This window comes from Artemia franciscana, unplaced genomic scaffold (assembly GCF_032884065.1).
Source record: "Artemia franciscana unplaced genomic scaffold, ASM3288406v1 Scaffold_1170, whole genome shotgun sequence".
Classification (NCBI taxonomy): Eukaryota; Metazoa; Arthropoda; class Branchiopoda; order Anostraca; family Artemiidae; genus Artemia; species Artemia franciscana.
In genome coordinates, this window is record NW_027062752.1 from 216,965 (window position 1) to 234,899 (window position 17,935).

At 34.9% G+C, this 17,935-nt stretch overlaps 1 long non-coding RNA gene across 13 annotated transcripts in view; it reads left to right on the plus strand.

Moving 5' to 3' along the window:
* Nucleotides 1-17,935, plus strand: part of LOC136042354 (uncharacterized) — a 169,490-nt gene that overhangs the window by 117,284 nt on the left and 34,271 nt on the right. For all 13 annotated transcript variants that reach the window (XR_010621263.1, XR_010621262.1, XR_010621264.1 and 10 more), the window contains one exon: nt 15,639-15,872. This is a non-coding gene — a long non-coding RNA (uncharacterized LOC136042354). The remainder of the gene's footprint in view (nt 1-15,638; nt 15,873-17,935) is intronic.

Genomic DNA, 17,935 nt, shown 5'->3' on the forward strand with positions numbered 1-17,935 from the left:
ATTAAAAAAACAGTGAAAAAATAAACATGAAAACGTTTTTTCAAATGAAAGTAAGGAATAGCATTGAAATTTAAAACGAACAGAGATTATTACGCATATGAGGGGTTCTAAAAATACTTTAGAATAAAGAGCGAGGTATTTAGGAGGAGATAGATACCTCGCTCTTCGATGCTAAAATATTTTTAGTGATTTCAACTATTTATTCTACGGCCTTTTTGATTCAGGGGTCATTCTTAAAGAATTGGGACAAAACTTACGATTTAGTGTAAAGAGCGAGGTATTAACGAGGGTACAAACCCCCTCGTACACATAATAAAAATATAAGAATATAAAAGTTTGTTACGTAAGTTAATTCTTAAGTTACGTATATTTTTTACTAATAAAAACGTTCGTTGAATATTAAAAGTTCTAGTAGCCTTTTTAAGTAACCGAAAAATTGGAGGGCAGCAAGGCCTCCTTCCCCACCCCTTATTTCTCAAAATCGTCTGATCAAAACTAAGAGAAAGCCATTTAGCCAAAAAAAATTAATATACTAATTTCATTTCAATAATTTATGTGCGGAGAGCCAAAATCAAACATGCATTAATTCAAAAACGTTCAGAAATTAAATAAAAAAAACTAGTTTTTTTAACTGAAAGTAAGGAGCGACATTAAAACTTAAAACGAACAGAAATTACTCCGTATATGAAATGGGTTGTCCCCTCCGCAGTCCCACGCTCTTTACGCTAAAGTTTTTCATTGTTTTAAAAAGTAGAATTGTGGCAAAGAGTCAAACTTTAGCGTAAAGAGCGTGGGACTGCGGAGGGGACAACCCATTTCATATACGGAGTAATTTCTGTTCGTTTTAAGTTTTAATGTCGCTCCTTACTTTCAGTTAAAAAAACTAGTTTTTTTTATTTAATGATAAAAAGAATCTGTACAAAAAACTTAAGTTACTGTTTTTCATTGTTGTCAGTGGTCTTTAGATGGATAAAGGCAAGAGAATTTTTTTCTCTTAAACTTACAATTTCCTCTCGGAAATTTACATTTGTTCCAATATTCCCCCCCCCCTTCCAGTACTCATAGGCAGATTTTTCTTGCCTACTAAATGGCCAATGGAAAGTAACAAAAACAGATTCTACTTATGTTTCTCAAATTTTAGAATAATATTAAATATATTTTCAAGTAAAAAACTACAAATATCATCAATACAACATAATTCACTAATCCATAAAGGCTTTACGTCATGAAAAAGGGGAAGAATACGAATACTCGTAAAACACTAATAAGAATTAAGTAAACAATTATAATAATTCAATACGAGAAAGAGAGAGGAGGATAGGTATTGTTGAAAATGTTTGTTTCCCGACGGCTTTTGATAAGACAAACATCAAAAGACTGTTAGAATTGGAACCGATGATTATTGGGAGACAAGTTAAAAAGATACAAATTTTCTTCTGAAGTTTATATAAATTGTATAATATTCCTGCTCCCTCTCATGGAATATTTTTTGTCTATTAAATAGCAGTGGGAGCAGTAAAGATGTTAAAAGTAGAATAGCTAAGGCTCAGGGTGTTTTTTCACAGTTAAAAAAAATTTGGAAGAATAGTAAGATAAGGTTGCAAACCAAGATTAGAATATTGGAAGCTAAAGTGATGACAGTGGTCAAATATGGCTCTGAAGCATGGGTGCTCAGAAAAGCAGATGGAAATTTACTAGATGTTTTCCAGAGAAATTGCCTACGGATTGTTCTGGGTACCCGGCTGACTGACCGTATTTCAATTGATGACCATTAAAACACTAGGGGGAAATGTTCGCTGCTGGAAAACGGTTAGAGTTCGTGATAACGAACTGTAAGTAAGGAGGGGCTCGGCTAAATACTAATCAAAACTAAAATGACATTTTGATATAAATAGATACATTAAAAAGTCGACTTATGCTGATTTCAAGCAATTACGATTTATTGATACCCATCAAAAGTTATTAGCCTGAGAAAATTCAACTGATTCCTGAAAAAGGGGAAATCCTTCTGAAAAATCAAGAAGTCTTATTGAAATTCGCAACATCAGATTCAGCGTATCAGAAAACCAGAATCTGATCCTGCATAGATTTCAAGCTTCCATCTGCAAAAATATGGAATTTTTTTTGCCACAAGAAAGATCACGGATGCGTGTTTATTTTATTATTAGTTTTTTCTTCCCAGGGTTGATCGCATAGGACCAATGGTCCAAAAAGATCAAGGAGGGTTCATTTGAACAAAAATTAAAAACCCTAGTACTCCTTTTAATTGACCAAAAAAATTGGAGGGTGCTTAATAATAATTTATTTTTAACCCATTATAAACAGCAAGACAAAAATGGAGCAATGAATTACAAAAAGAAAAAGAGATAAAAATAAATAAATAAAAACAATCACCTAGAAAAAAACACGGGATCTTACTAATCCCATTTAAATCAATAGGATTCGATTTCAGTTACAAAATTGTATTCCACACGGCGTCAACAGAAATAGGTATAACTTGGTGCTTTGATAGATCGGAATGACATTTGATTACAACTTTGATAGAGATCAAAATGATGCGTAAAATTATCATTTCAGATGCGTAAAAATAGAAGTAAAATGGACAACCTACATAGACTCAATAATCAAACTAACCAAATTATTGCTAGCATCATCTAAATTCTACTAATTTATAACATTTATCAATCAACTTTACCGCGGGAAAAATTTAAACCCTTATAGCACAAACGTAAAATTACCACACGTAATTTTTTTTTAAATGAATACACAAACATAAATTAGGAAGTGATCAACATCATTCTTATGTAACCGGGTTAAACAGAGTCTGGAGAATTAACTAGAGTTAGAGTAGCGTGCAGACATAAAACTCTGCTGGTTATAATTATATATGTATACTAAAATAAATAAATAAGAAGAATCCCCAGAAATAACCTGTACCTAATACTCGAGATACAATTAACACAACATCAGGGTTTAAAAAAAGAGCATATGTTTTTTTTCTATAATAATTATTGTTTTTTGGTTTTTATTTACTTCTAAAAGAATTTCATAGAAATATATATCTTGTGATATAAGTACAATCTAAACGTTCACAAATTAAATACAAAAAGTTTTTTTTTCAACTAAAAGTAAGGAGCATCATTAAAACTAAAAAATAATAGAAACTATTAGGTATATGAAGGAGGTTGCTACCTCCTTCATAATTTGCTCTTTAAGCTAAAGGAAGACTCCTTGTCCCAATTCTGATTGACTTCTAAAGCACAAGAGCAGTTTAGAATCAGAAGTTTTTGAAAGTTCTAAAAACTTTAGGGTAAAGAGCGAGGTATTTAGTAGGGGCATCAATATACGTAATAATTTCTGCTTGTTTAAGTTTTAATGATGTTCGTTACTTTTAGTTGAAAAATTTGTTTTTGTATTTAATAAACATTAAATATCCCCCCCCCGGGTAACAAATACTAATCAGACACAAACTCACAGATATAAATAAAATACAAAAAGAGAGAAGTAATGGAGAATTTTTGGAACCACGGTGGGTTTCAGAATTGAAAGGCTATGCAAAAGATTGATTGGAGTTGATGACGAAAAGAATTCAAAGAAAAAGGTTTGCAGCTGGGGAAATGTGCAGGGAAAATTGTGCAGCTGAGCAACATGTATCTGTTGCTTTTTAATCGTTATAAGCGGTCCGTGGTTGTATAACGAAAATAACTGAAGTTTTCTCCATACAATGCCCAGTTTTCAGTTTTGGACCCAGTAGTCCAGTTTTGGCAACATTTTTTCCAGAATTCTGTGTCACGTTGGACCGCGACAATTTCAAAATCATTTACGTCCAAAAAGGCAATTAGAAAGCAAGTTTCTTTGCCTACGATATTAAGCTCACCCTGTATTTGGTAATAATATTTATGTTCCCTTTTGAGTAGAAGACGACTCTCAACTGGATCCCACCTAAGGAAAAAACCACTCACTAAATTTTCTTGTGCAGCTTCTTTTATTGTTTTGTCTGCTTGAATATTTGTTATTGTTTTAACTTCAACAAGTCCAGAGTCACATATCCCGTCAGGAGAAGTTACAAGCCACCATCTTTCTTTATCAGCAAAAAGGCCAAAATCATTCGATCTTTGAACAACTTGGCCCTTTTTACTTTCAAAACACGCGAATGCAATAGGCTCACAATCAACTCCGTGATTCATTTGCCAGTCACAATACATTTGTTTCCCTGTTACTATTTCTTTGGCAAGCCTTGCCGAAGATGTGGCAGGCCTACAAACACAGATAGAATGGAACCGTGTGCTTGAAAAAGTTTCCATTCTTTTATAAATCCATTTGGGATTATCAGCCTGACCAGCCGTAATAACGGGCAACTTCTTGAGCTGGTCAATAGATGGTTTCATTTTTCTCAAATATAATTGTTTGGCAGCCTCAAATTCTGTAGACAGAAGATCTGAAGTTTGGCAATTTGACCCATATTCGGAATCATTTTTTGGCAATACGCCTCGGACACTGCAACCATTGCTGGATTGACATGCCTTGTACCTGCCTCCACGCGTTTCATATGAAGATGGAATCAGACGCCTTGCACATTGCACCATTTTTTCCCGCTTAGCAGAAAAATTCTTGATTCTTTTACTTGGGCTTCTCCCAAAAACACTTTTATACGTGTGTGAGTGCCACTTATTCCCAAGAGAATTTGCAAGGGCTGCTGCTGCCATACGCACTCTATGGGAATTTCGCTTGGAACGGCAAACCTGTTTGTGACCTAAGAATTTGACAACAATTCTCATAAAAGTCTCTGCTATATTTGGGGTGGCCTCGATCAATAGGCTAGGGGCTTTGCGAATGACTTTTTGAAGCTTGCCATTGACTGCTTTTCTAACTATTGCAGGAACTCTTGACAGTTTCCCTTCAACATTGCCTGATTTGTTGCAACCAGAAGAACATTTATTGTAGTCCCCAAATACATGAGGCGGCACATTTCTTAGTAGATTTTTTCAATTGTCTACAGAACCTCCATCTTCTCGGTTCTTTTTTATTGCACCACGAAGATTTTTAGTAAGACTTGATATGCAGCTCTTTGTCAAGATTTGGAAAGTTGGTTTTTATTTTTGGCGAGGCTATATAAATCCCCAGTAAAATTCTTAGTAACATGGTTAGAACATTCATGCTTCACAATTTGCTTTCCATAGGTCACACGCTCTATAAGGGGTTGATGTACACTAGAATCTCCATCACCAATAAATTCTAGATACCGTAGCCTATGAATTAAGGTACTAAGCACAAAACCCTCTACCATCATATCCTGCTCCATTCCTGAAGAAGACCCGTTCCAGTTGAGGTAGCAAAAGTGATCTGGAGGGGGCACTTTTTTAGTTCTGGCACAAGAGCAAATGTAGCAAAATTTATTCCTAGAACTCACAAATAAAACTTTTTGGGTATAATAGTCAAAAATTATGGCATAGCCAGCTTTTGCATTGTAGTCGTGCCCTTTCGTCCTTTTATCCCACCCGGCGTCCAAAATAACTCTAGTATACGGTATACCATCTTCTGAAATTCTGCCATCAGATATAGCCAGGTCTTGAGCTTCCTTGCCATTTACCTGAATAACATTGTCCAAATCTTCTTTCCACTTCTGAAAAAGAATCTAATATATACCACACAAATCAGATAAGTTAAATATAATATATATCTAACTAAAAAGACAGTTTATATGGAGACTAATGGTGAGAAAAGGGAAAAAAATTAATCAAGAATAAAACGATGAAGAAATTCCTGGCGAAAATTCATCGGGTGATCGATATTTCTAACTACGAAAGAAATACTAGAAATAAGCTAAATATACAGAGAAACATACAATCAAAATATATCATAAAAACATACAAACAAAAACACATATCAAGTCAATTTGTGCAGGTCCATGATACGCCTACCAATTTTTATCGTCCTAGCGCGTCCAGAAACACCGAACTCGCCAAAGCACTGGCCCCCCTAACTCCCCCAAAGAGAGCGGATCCAGTCCGGTTACGTCAATCACGTATGTACGACATTTGCTAATTCTATCCACCAAGTTTCATTCCGATCTCTCCACTCTAAGTGTTTTCCAAGATTTTCGGTTTCCCCCTCCAACTCCCCCCAATGTAACCTGATCTGGTCAGGATTTATAAAATAAGAGCTCTGAGACATGAGTTCCTTCTAAATATCAAATTTAATCAAGATCCGGTCACCCGTTCGTAAGTTAAAAATGCCTCAATTTTTCTAATTTTTCCGAATTACAACCCCCCCCCACTCCCCCAAAGACACACCTACCAATTTTTATCTTCCTAGCACGTACAGAAGCACCGAACTTGCCATAGCACTGGAAATCCCCCCTCCCCCAACTCCTCCAAATAGAGTGGATCCAGTCCAGCTATGTCAATAACGTATCTAGAACTTGTGCTTATTCTTCCCACCAAGTTTCATCCCGATCTCTCCACTCTAAGCGTTTTCCAAGATTTCCAATCTCCCCCAACTCCTCCCCATGACACTAGATCCGGTCGTGATCCAAAATAAAATGTCGAGTTACGAGATCCTTCTAAATATCAAATTTCATTAAGATCCAATCACTCATTCGTAAGTTAAAAATACCTCATTTTTTCTTATTTTTCCGAATTAACCCCCCCCCCCCAACTCCCCAAAGAGAGCGGATCCATTCCAGTTATGTCAATCACGCATCTAGGACTTGTGTTTATTTTTCCCACCAAGTTAAATCCCAATCCCTCCACTCTAAGTGTTTTATACACAGCAGATATAAAAATGTATTTCTTACCTGTCCTAACAATCTTTCTGTTCTTTTGAAAATCTTTTGAGATACTGCTGGTAGATCCATCAGTCTAAAAACTTCTTCAAGTTGAAACTGGCCCATCCCAGATGAAATTGCTGCCAACACTGCTTTTGTGTTTAAATTTTCGGTAAGTTTTTTTTCTACCATTTTGGGAATGTACAATCTATCTCCTTTTTCATCAGTTGTACACAGTGGCTGACTAATTTGAACCTTTACTTGTGGGGGTTCTGATTCATTTGTTAAAATAAATTTTTGCATACACTGTGTTCCAGTGCATTCAAAGTGAATAAGAAGAGTGAGGCCAACCCTTGTCGTTCTTTGAATTTTTGGTCGTCAGGATATCCTTTTTCGCAGCTAAAAAAAACATGAGAAGACTAAACCTCTAGTATCGCTAAACCACTGAGAATTATAAAAGAGAAGAAAGCTAAACAAAAAAAAAAAATCTGTCAAACAGTTCGTGGTAACAAAGACGCGGTAACGTAGTAAGGAGCGACCCGGCTCAATAGTAACCGAAACTCTAAAAATGAAATTTTGATACCAATAGCTACATCAAAAGAATCGCATTTGAATGCTGATTTTAAATATATAAGTTTTATCAAGATCAGTTATACCCATCAAAAGTTACGAGCCTTAGAAAATTTGCCTCATTTTATAAAATAGGGGGAAACACCCCCTAAAAGTCATACAATCTTAACAAAATCACACCATCAGATTCAGCTTATCTAAGAACCCTATTGTAGAAGTTTCAAGCTCCTATCTACAAAAATGTGGAATTTCGCATTTTTTCCCAGAAGACAGATCACGGATGCGTTTTTATTTGTTTTTTTGTTTTTTTTTTCCAGGGGTGATCGTATCGATTGAGTAGTCCTAGAATGTGGCGAGAGGGCTCATTCTAACGAAAATTAAAAGTTCTAGTGCCCTTTTTAAGTGATCAAAAAAATTGGAGGGCACCTAGGCCCCCTCCCACGCTCATTTTTTCCCAAAAGTCAGCAGATCAAAATTCTGAGATGGCCATTTTATTCACCATAGTCGAAAAACCTATTAACTATGTCTTTAGGGACGACTTACTCCCCCGCACTCCCCGTGGGAGAGGCTGCAAGTTGCAAACTTTGACCTGTGTTTACATACAGTAATGGTTACTAGGAAGCGTACAGACGTTTTCAGGGGGATTTTTATTGGTTTAGGGGGGAGAGTTGAGGGGGGGGGGTATGTGGGAGGATATTTCCATGGAGAAACTTTTCATGGGGGAAGAGAATTTCAATGAAGGGGCGCAGGATTTTCTAGCATTATTTGAAAAAAACAATGAAAAAATAAATATGAAAAGTTTTTTCTACTTAAAGTAAAGAGCAGCATTTAAACTTAAATGAACAAAAATTATTACGCATATGAGGGGTATACCTCCTCGTTATACCTCACTCTTTACGCTAAAGTATTTTTATTAATTTCAACTATTTATTCTATGGCCTTTGTGATTCAGAGGTCATTCTTAAGGAATTGGGACAAAATCTAAGCTTTAGTGTAAAGAGCGACGAAGGTTGAACCCCCTCATATACGCAATAAAAACATACGAATATGGAAATTCGTTACGTATTTTAATTCGTAAGTTACGTATATTTTTTACGATTGAAAACGTTTGTAAAAATTAAAAGTTCTAGTTGCTTTTTTAAGTAATCAAAAACTTGGAGGGCAACTAGGGTTCTTCCCTCGCTCCTTTATTCTCAAAATCTTCCGATTAATTGCAATTAATTAATATGCAAATTTCGTTTTAATTATTTATGTGCGGAGAGCCAAGATCAAAACGGGCATTAATTAAAAAACGCCCAGAAATTAAATTAAAAAAAAAGTTGTTTTAAATGAAAGTAAGGAGCAACATTAAAACTTTAAAACGAACAGAAATCACTCCGTATATGAAAGGGGCTTTTCGTCCTCAACGCCTCACTCTTTACGCTAAAGTTTGACTCTTTCTCTTAACTCTTTTTTTTAAAACAGTAAGAAACTTTAGCGTAAAGAGCGGGGTGTTGAGGAGGAAAAGCCCCTTTCATATACGGAGTAATTTCTGTTCGTTTTAAGTTTTAATGTTGCTCTTTAATTTCATTTCAAAAAACTTTTTTTTTTATTTAATACATATAGGCTGCATGGGCTACATGAAGGCCTGAGCACTAGAAACGACAGTTTTGTAATTTCTGGGAAACAAAAGTTATGTTTCTTTAAACTTTTTTCAACAGTGTAAACTTTAGGGAAAATCAATAAACTTTGGTAAAAAAAAAAGTGTAAACTCTTCCGGGTTATTGACATAGATCTACCGGTCAAACCCTATATTGTCAGCAACGCGATCATGGGACAACAAAAAAAAGAAGAGATAAAATAGAATATACTTTATATAGAACATAGTTACTTCACAGAACAGTAGAAATTACTTTACAACAAAAATACCAAACCAATAGATTTTTTAATGAAAACGCCGCTCAAACTTTTTTTTATCTGTGGAGGGGGTAATCTAGGTAGGGTAATAGATCCTCTGAGGAATTAAAACTAGACGCCATTGAATGTTTATACGACGAAACTCCCCAAATTACAGACTACAGAAAAATTAGTTAAATACAGGAAATATAACACTAAGATAGCAAGCGTGCAAGAATGGATAGCCTGAGATGCTGAGTGTAGTAGGAGAAGCAAAGAGAGGGGGGCTGCAACTGGAGACGTTTAAAGATCGGAGGAAGATGACAAAAAGGTGAAGCATCGTGACTTGTGTTATGTCAAATATATCTTTTTCTAAGTGTGCTAGTGTGTGTATGCATAATAAAACTAAAAATGTGAGAATTTGAAAGATAAATTTTGGAACAATGCAAAACGTATAGGTTATAGACCCCCCCCCCCCTGACACACACACACACAAAAATAAGGAGAAAACACTGAAAAAATTCTCATGTGAGGGTATTAGGTAAGAGATACTGACCAAAGCGAGTCGAGATTAGAGAGATAAAAAAAGGCTTCAAAGCCCCAGTTTGCCAACTAAGGATCTTTGTTCGTAAGTGGTAGAATTTATATCATGAAAAGAGAAATCACCAATGCTACAGCACAAACACGAAAAAAAAAAAAAAAAAAAAAAAAAAAAAAAAAAAAAAAAGAGACAGACGGAGAAAAGGAAGACTGTTTTCCTAAATTAGTGATTAATATAGACCAGCACTTGAATGAGGCCTTAACCCTACTCATCCATACAATCACATAGGTCAAACAGCATAGCCACACACAATCAACCATAAAGAATAATCCATGGACAGGTAGTCATGTCGTCAATAAGTATAAGTCGTCATTTACCGAACAATAGAAAAAATAATATAGACAAATAATTCAGAGGCAACACCCAACATAAGGGCTCATCAGGAGAATACACTGGCCTATATAGGGTTTCGCCACTCTAAATTCTCTACCCAGCACAGTGTTGTGGCTACCACAGAATATCCATGGCATCCCCGCGTCAGGTATCACCCCCAAAATACATGCCTATGAGAAAAAAAAACAGCAAATGTAAAACAACCAAGTAAAACCAAAACAAGCTTATCTTGTTAACATATCCCTCCCTTTAGCAACAATAGGTAAACTAAATATTATAAATTTTACCAAATCACAAATATTAACACATTGCAAAAAACCTGAATGAACTAAACAATTATAGAATTCATCTTTACCATGTGGCTAATTTTTTAAAAAAATCCGCTCAATTAGAAACACAATTCAAAATAAATAGCGCTGTGACAACATTTCTTGAACCTCCGAAATTAGTTAAAAATTTCTTTAAGTATTTCTAGATAATTCTTTTGATATTTATTTAAAAGTTCGTTATAATGAAAACTGTTACTAAAAACCACAAATTTCCAATATTTTTTTTTGTCGTTCAGAGAAGGCTAACTGTCTAGGAACTTGGAAATAATTTACTAGTGGTCATTTATCTTGAGGAGGTTTGTAGCAAAATGAAAAACGTTGACTATGTAATTTTCATTGAGTAGTTCTTTAAATCCTTCATTTTTCACTAAGTTTTCCTGGCCCTTCAACGATCTTTAAACCATGAAAAGATGCTTCTTGTTGCACGGCTATAATCTGATCTAGTTTTTGCTGACCATCACTGTCTAGTTGACCATATAGTCCTCCTTCTACTGAAATGCCAGTTTTGGGAATATTTTCCCTTTTATTATATCTGTAAAACAAAATAAAAATTACCTGATAGAAGTATCAAATTGATCTAAATTGATTTCAAAATAATTTAGTAGGCCTGTCATTGGCACGCTCAGAAGTTTTTCGAACTGATCACGCACATGACCAATAGAGTAAGTATGTTAGAATATGCTTTCGGGTGAATAACATCGTTCTATGTAAGACTTTTCTAACTGTTGAAGTAAGTAGCCTTATTGTATGGAACCTTAATTTGGAACCAAGTCCCTGAAAAAAGATTTTCTTGTGCAAAATGTCCGAATGTACAAAAAAAAAGTTATTATAATTTGCTGTCATTGCTAATTAAGTATAAGTCGGCTTAGGGGCTTGTACCCATTCCCTACAGTCTTAGTGAAATCTTAAATCGAATAAATATAATCTTTCACGGAGCAGTATTTCCGGCATGATTTGCAAACGAATTTTCTCAAATGAAAGTTATGTTACAGATAATTTACTAGGTGTTATTGTACGCAGGAAGTTTTCAGGGGAAAATGTATGCGAAATTTACTCTAATAGAGGTTTTAATAGGGAGGGGGGCTCAAAGGAAGCCTCCCCCCTCGTAGAGAGAGGTTTCCAAAAAGACGTGGCACTTTTCTCAACATTATTTGGAAAAATGACAAGAAATTAATATTTTTTAATTAGCTTTTTAAACTGAAAATAAGGAGCAAGATTAAAATTTAAGATGAACAAAAATTAGTCCTTAATATAATGCTTATATTAGGCTTGCTCTTCAAGCTAAGTTTAACTTTTTTTCCCAATTCTTTAGAACGTATCCTAAAACATAAGGGATGTTTATTCTAATAAGAAGCTATTTTTAACTAAAAATCATTAGCATGAACAGCAAGGAATTATTCTTATCGTTTTATGTCCTTCCTTTCAGTAAAATTCCTAAATCCCTTTTTATTTAATTCCTAATTGGATTGACCTTCAACAAGATAGACTAAATAATGCAATTACTACATTCATAACTGTAGAAAAATATAGAAGGAAATTAACATACCTTCGCAACTGTCCCAACTTTCTCCTATTATTCAGCGCTGCTGCTTTCTTGTTACCCATTATCTTTTAAAAGTTCTTAACAATAGTTGACACGGCCGAAAAAGATACAAAAAAGTTATTCTGCGTACACCCAATCGTATTTGTTCTCTCCCCAAAACTACCCACTGCATTGAATCTCCTGACGATAAACCAGAATTCAGCACCTGTCTGCCCTCTGAGATAATTTGAATATTCTTGATTTTCTGTTTTTTATAGAACTTGAAACTGATTTTTTTAAAGACAAATTTAAGCAATATTGTAATTTTAACCTCGTAAGTAGATAGATCAGAAAGTGCTGAATGCAACGGTGTATATATTTTTTTTTTATTTTTAATCGAAGATAAAGAAATGCAAGATTTTTAAAGAGACCCTACTTTTTCAAAGTACTTACAGGATTTTTTCATGATTATAAGAAATGATGAAAAAAACAAAAAAAAATTTAAATAGACATTTTCAAGAACACTATCTTCGCTATCGAATGGTATCTCTATCTTAATCTTGCGGTGAAGTACAAAGAAATACAAGCTTCCAGAAATTTTTCATGGGAAATCGAAGCAGGAATGATAAAGCTTAAGTGTGGTGGCTTTCAGATAAATGTGCCTTATTAAGATTTAATTTAATGCATTATTTGGATTTTGGTTTATTTCATGAAAACGAGCCTTGAAAAGTGGCCCATGGGCCAATGGGAATTATTTTATAAGCTTACTAACGCAAAAGGGCATACTGTTATTATCGTGAAAACGGAACACATGAAGCAGGAACGTTGAACTTGTTAAACTCTTAAAAGTTTTGACTTAAGCTTCTAACTTTCTAACTAAAGTTAAACTCGAAACTTTTTACAATTTGTCCTAATTCCTTAAGAACAATTCCTGAAACATAATGACCGATTGATTAAAATAATAAGCTTTGTTTTAAAATTTTAAACTTTAGCGTAAAGAGCGAGGTCTTGATCAGGAAGTTTTTTAAATTTAATTTCTGTTCTTTACAAAAAATACCGAGAAATCCGACTCTCTCTCCACCAAAGATTCCGGTACTTGAGTATTATATGCCACTCACTCAAGTTTACGATGTGTAAAACTCAAGAACGAACCGGTTTCTTCGATAGTTTTTTCCGTCTCTTGTTTTCCAAAACAATTTGTTTTCCAAAACAAAGTTGGGCTTTATATTTGCACATTGGGGGGGAGGGGAGGGAAAGAGAACAGTGGGTGTGCATGCAAAATGTGTTAGGTACACAAATTTTGCATATTATGAAGTAAGAATTTCTTCTGACTTCAAACAGTCCAAAAACTCCCCTCCCTTATGTGCAAATATATAGAACAAATTATATATTTCCCATATATTCTGTCACTTGTCTTTGTTTTGTCTCACGCTAAACCGAAAGAAATTAACGAAGAAACCGGTTTTTTCTCGAGTTTTAAGCAGCGTAAACTTGAGTGAGTGGTATATAATACACTAGTACCAAAATCCTTCCCCCTACGGAAAATGAAAAACAAAGCTCAAATAAAATTCTCAAATTTGGAAAGTCTTGTTTCCCGTTGGGAGTATTTTCCTGGGAGGGGGGGGGGTATTTATTGGAGGAATATTTTCCGTGGGGCAATTTTCTGGGGGGTATTTTCAAAGGGGTTTATTTTTTGGGAGGGGAGTATTTTCCGCTGGGATTATTTTCAACGGGGTGTTTTTCTTTTTTGGTGGGGGGGTATTTTATCGGGGGTAGGGGGAATATTTTCCCATGGGGGAAATAACACCTAGAGCTAAAATTGGTATGCACCTCCAAACTGATGAAAACAGCGTAAACAAATTCGATGAAATAGAAATTTGAATATGCACAGTCGCAAAAAGCCAGTCTTCGGTTGATGCAATAGCTACAAAACTATAGAGCAACCCGCGGCGCATAGTAATTTTTTTTTAAGCATCTTTTTAAAAACGGTGCTACAAAATTGCCATTTGTAACTCAGTGAGAAATACCAACTATTATTACCCTAGCTCTTAACTGAAAAAGGTCGTTTTAAAAACAAATTTAAACAAATTCTTAAAATAAGCGCTTGAAACCATTTGAAAATGGAGTCGTATAAATATGAAAATACACATTTGGAGTTGTCGAAGCCCAATTCGTAAAAATTGCAATTCCTCCTTTTGAACAACAAAGAAACTCACTTATTGCATGGATGCTCGTTTAAGTTTCGTTTTAAGTTTCGCTGTTTCTTTTAAGTTTTAATGTTGCTCCTTTCTTTCAGTTGAAAAAAAAATATTTTTATTTATTTAATTACAATAATCAAACGAGTCAAACTCAAAATGAGCAGAAATTAACATGAATAGGGTCACAATTCCTATGCCTTTTCAAGGAAAGAACATAATTTGCACTTTATTGATTTTTTTTTAATGTTTTCACTTTTATAACTTTAATAAATACAAAATTATTAAGATTTTAAGAAATAGAAATCTTTACGTGTATATTAAACTGATAAATCATATTCATTTGTATTTTTTTAAGCAATTAAATGAAATTTTTTTTTTCCAGCTGAAAGTACGGAGCAGCATTAAAATTTAAAACGAACATAAATTATTACGTATATGAGGGAGGTATTATACTGATGATTTAAGCATCCTTGATGAAAGTATGAGCAAAATAATTGAACTGTTAGAAGTTTTGCGAGTTCAGGGTGCCAGAATAGGCTTGAAAATTATGGTAAGAAAACTAAGTCACTAAGGCTAGGAATAAGTGAAGATGAGAGAAGGTGAGGTTGGGTCAGAGAATTGGGACAGAATTCAAATTTTTGTGTTAAGAGTGAGGTATTTTGGAGGAGTAAACCCCCTAATATAGGCCTACGTAATAATTTTCTGTTCGTTTTAAGTTTTAATGCTGCTCCTTTCTTTCGTTAAAAAAAATTTATTTAATTTCTGATCGTTGTTTAAACAATTCCAGGAAATCTGGCTGCTCCAGAGTTTCTTAACTTGATGTTTCCAGATTAAGGAGCAGCACTAAACCTTTTTAAATTACCTCTTTTAAGTGACCAAAGACATCGGAGGGAAACTAGCCCCCACCCTAGCCCCCTTTTCCTAAATTCATCTGAACAAGAATTTGGGATTCATTTGAGCACTTATGCATTGTGCGGCAAACACTCAACAAATGAAGCTGGGTTAATCCTAGAGACAAATTTGGGCTGTATATTTGTATATTAGGGGTGTGGGGGTAAAGTATGTTGATTCCGCATGCAAAATGTGTTGCAAGAAAGACTAATTGCGAGAATAGTTTGAAATATATATAATTTGGGCTATATATTCGTACATCAGGAGGGGGAGGGATAAAGTATAGCGAAGCTGCGTGCAATATGTGTTAACTATGCCTATTCTACATATTATGATGTAAGAATTGTTTTCTTAACATGTTTCCTTCTCTCCAGTTAGTTATCTAGGAAAATGCTACCTGGGTATTCCCTATGCATTTTGCCATGATTCTCTTGTGTTTCAACGCATGTACTCGTATATCTATGGTGCTTTCATCTTGCTTTATTTAATTGACTCCACTTGCATTTTGTCACATTGTGCAGTTTAAGTATCTTATTATATTTTTTTAAATCAGAAATTCCTGATTGAATGTTGAACCTGCGACCCATCTGTCGACGAGAAGTTGACACAAAAAATACGCAAATCAACAAATTCAGCAAAGTTTTTGTGTTGCCTAGAACTACATCGGGACCCATTAAGGGGTACGGGAGGTGTATCCGGAACGCTGAAATGGACGTCGACTGACACGTTTTTTTCTTCGTAGCTAAGCTCACGGATTCATCGGGAAAACCGAGAATGTCCCGAAAATGTAAGTTTATTACATTAAAATTAATATATTATTTGTATTTTTGTTTATCGGCTGATAGCGGGCCTTTATGACCTATGCTATTAGTATCATAGGCAGCGCAATAGTGCTAGAGCAATGCGGGCGCAATGTATTATGTGTTTATTTATTTGTTTGTTTTTTTTTGCTTTTTTTTAGACCAGGGTAGTATTATAAGTAGTATAAGTAGTTATGACAGAAACTTTGAAACGGACTCAGCCAATTCGAAATTGAAAGTCCTTTTTGATAATCAAAAGTGATTGGAGGAAAGCCAGTCCCCCCTCCCACGGTCATCATTTTCCTAGACGTATCCAATCAAAATTTAAAATAATTTTTTTTTCGGCTTTGTTAAAAGGTCCAGAAATTATGTCTTTTTGCATGACAGCCCCCCTCCTACAGTCCTCAGGACAAGAGTTTAAAGTTATTACCCAGGGGCATTTAAGCTTGTAGAAATGATAGTCAAATAAATTTGGAGGGGTTCGTCGGATTGGAAATCAGAAATTCTTGTGCTTTTTTTATGAGTCAATGATCGGAGGCCATTTACCCAACCCTCTTCCATGCCCAAAGAAGAAACCTGCTCTTCCCCCTTCTTTCCATGCCCCCTCTTCGGATTCATTTTCCCCAAATGAATCTGATAGAATCTGCTAGAAAAATGTCCAAAGATCACGTTGCAAAGCCTTTGGGGCTGACAAAACTCCTCAGAGTCTTGGAGCAAGGGTTGTAAGTTATGCCCCAGGGGCGCTTGAGGTTTTTATGGAAGGGATGGTCCTGTGAACGTAAGAGGAGGCTCATTGGAATGAAAATGTATAGTTCTAGTTCCCTTTTAACCAAGTGGTCCTAGAATGTCGCAAGAGGGCCCATTCTAACGGAAATGAAAAGTTCTAGTACCCTTTTTAAGTGACCAAAAAAATTGGAGGGCACATAGGCCCCCTCCCACGCTCATTTTTTCTCTAAAGACAACGGATAAAAATTTTGAGATAGCCATTTTGTTCCGCATAGACAAAAACCATAATAACTATGTCTTTGGCAATGACTTACTCCTCCACAGTCCCTGGGGGAGGGGCTGCAAGTTACAAACTTTGACCAGTGTTTAGCCTACATATAATAATGGTTATTGGGAAGTGTACAGACGTTTTCAGGGAGATTTTTTTGGTTTTGGGGGTGGGGGTGAGGGGAGGGGGCTATGTGGGAGGATCTTTCCTTGGAGAAATATGTCATGGAGGAAGACAAATTCAATCAAAAGGGTGCAGGACTTTCTAAAACTACTATAAAAAAAAACAATGAAAAAATAAACATGAAAAAGTTTTTTCAATTGAATGTAAGGAGTAGCATTGAAACTTAAAACGAACAGAGATTATTACGCATATGAGGGGTTATAAACATACTTTAGCATAAAGAGCGAGGTATTTAGGAGGATATAAATACCTCGCTTTTTATGCTAAAGTATTTTTAGTAATTTTAACTATCTACTCTACGCCCTTTCTGATTCAGAGGTCATTCTTAAAGAATTGAGACAAAACTTACGATTTAGTGTAAAGAGCGAGTCATTAACGAGGGTACAAACCCCCTTATATACATAATAAAAACATAAGAATATAAAAGTTTATTACGTAAGTTAATTCTTAAGTTACGTATATTTTTTTACCAATAGAAACGTTCGTTAAAAATTAAAAGTTATAGTTGCCTGTTTATGTAACCAAAAAAATTGAGGGCAACTAGGCCTCCTTCCCCACCCCTTATTTCTCAAAATCGTCTGATCAAAACTAAGAGAAAGCCATTTAGCCAAAAAAGGAATTAATATGCAAATTTCATTTTAATAATTTATGTGTGGAGAGCCAAAATCAAACATGCATTAATTCAAAAACGTTCAGAAATTAAATAAAAAAAACTAGTTTTTTTAACTGTAAGTAAGGAGCGACATTAAAACTTAAAACGAACAGAAGTTACTCCGTATATGAAATGGGTTGTCCCCTTCTCAACGCCTCGCTCTTTACGCTAAAGCTTTTAATTGTTTTAAATAGTAGAATTGTGGCAAAGAGTCTAACTTT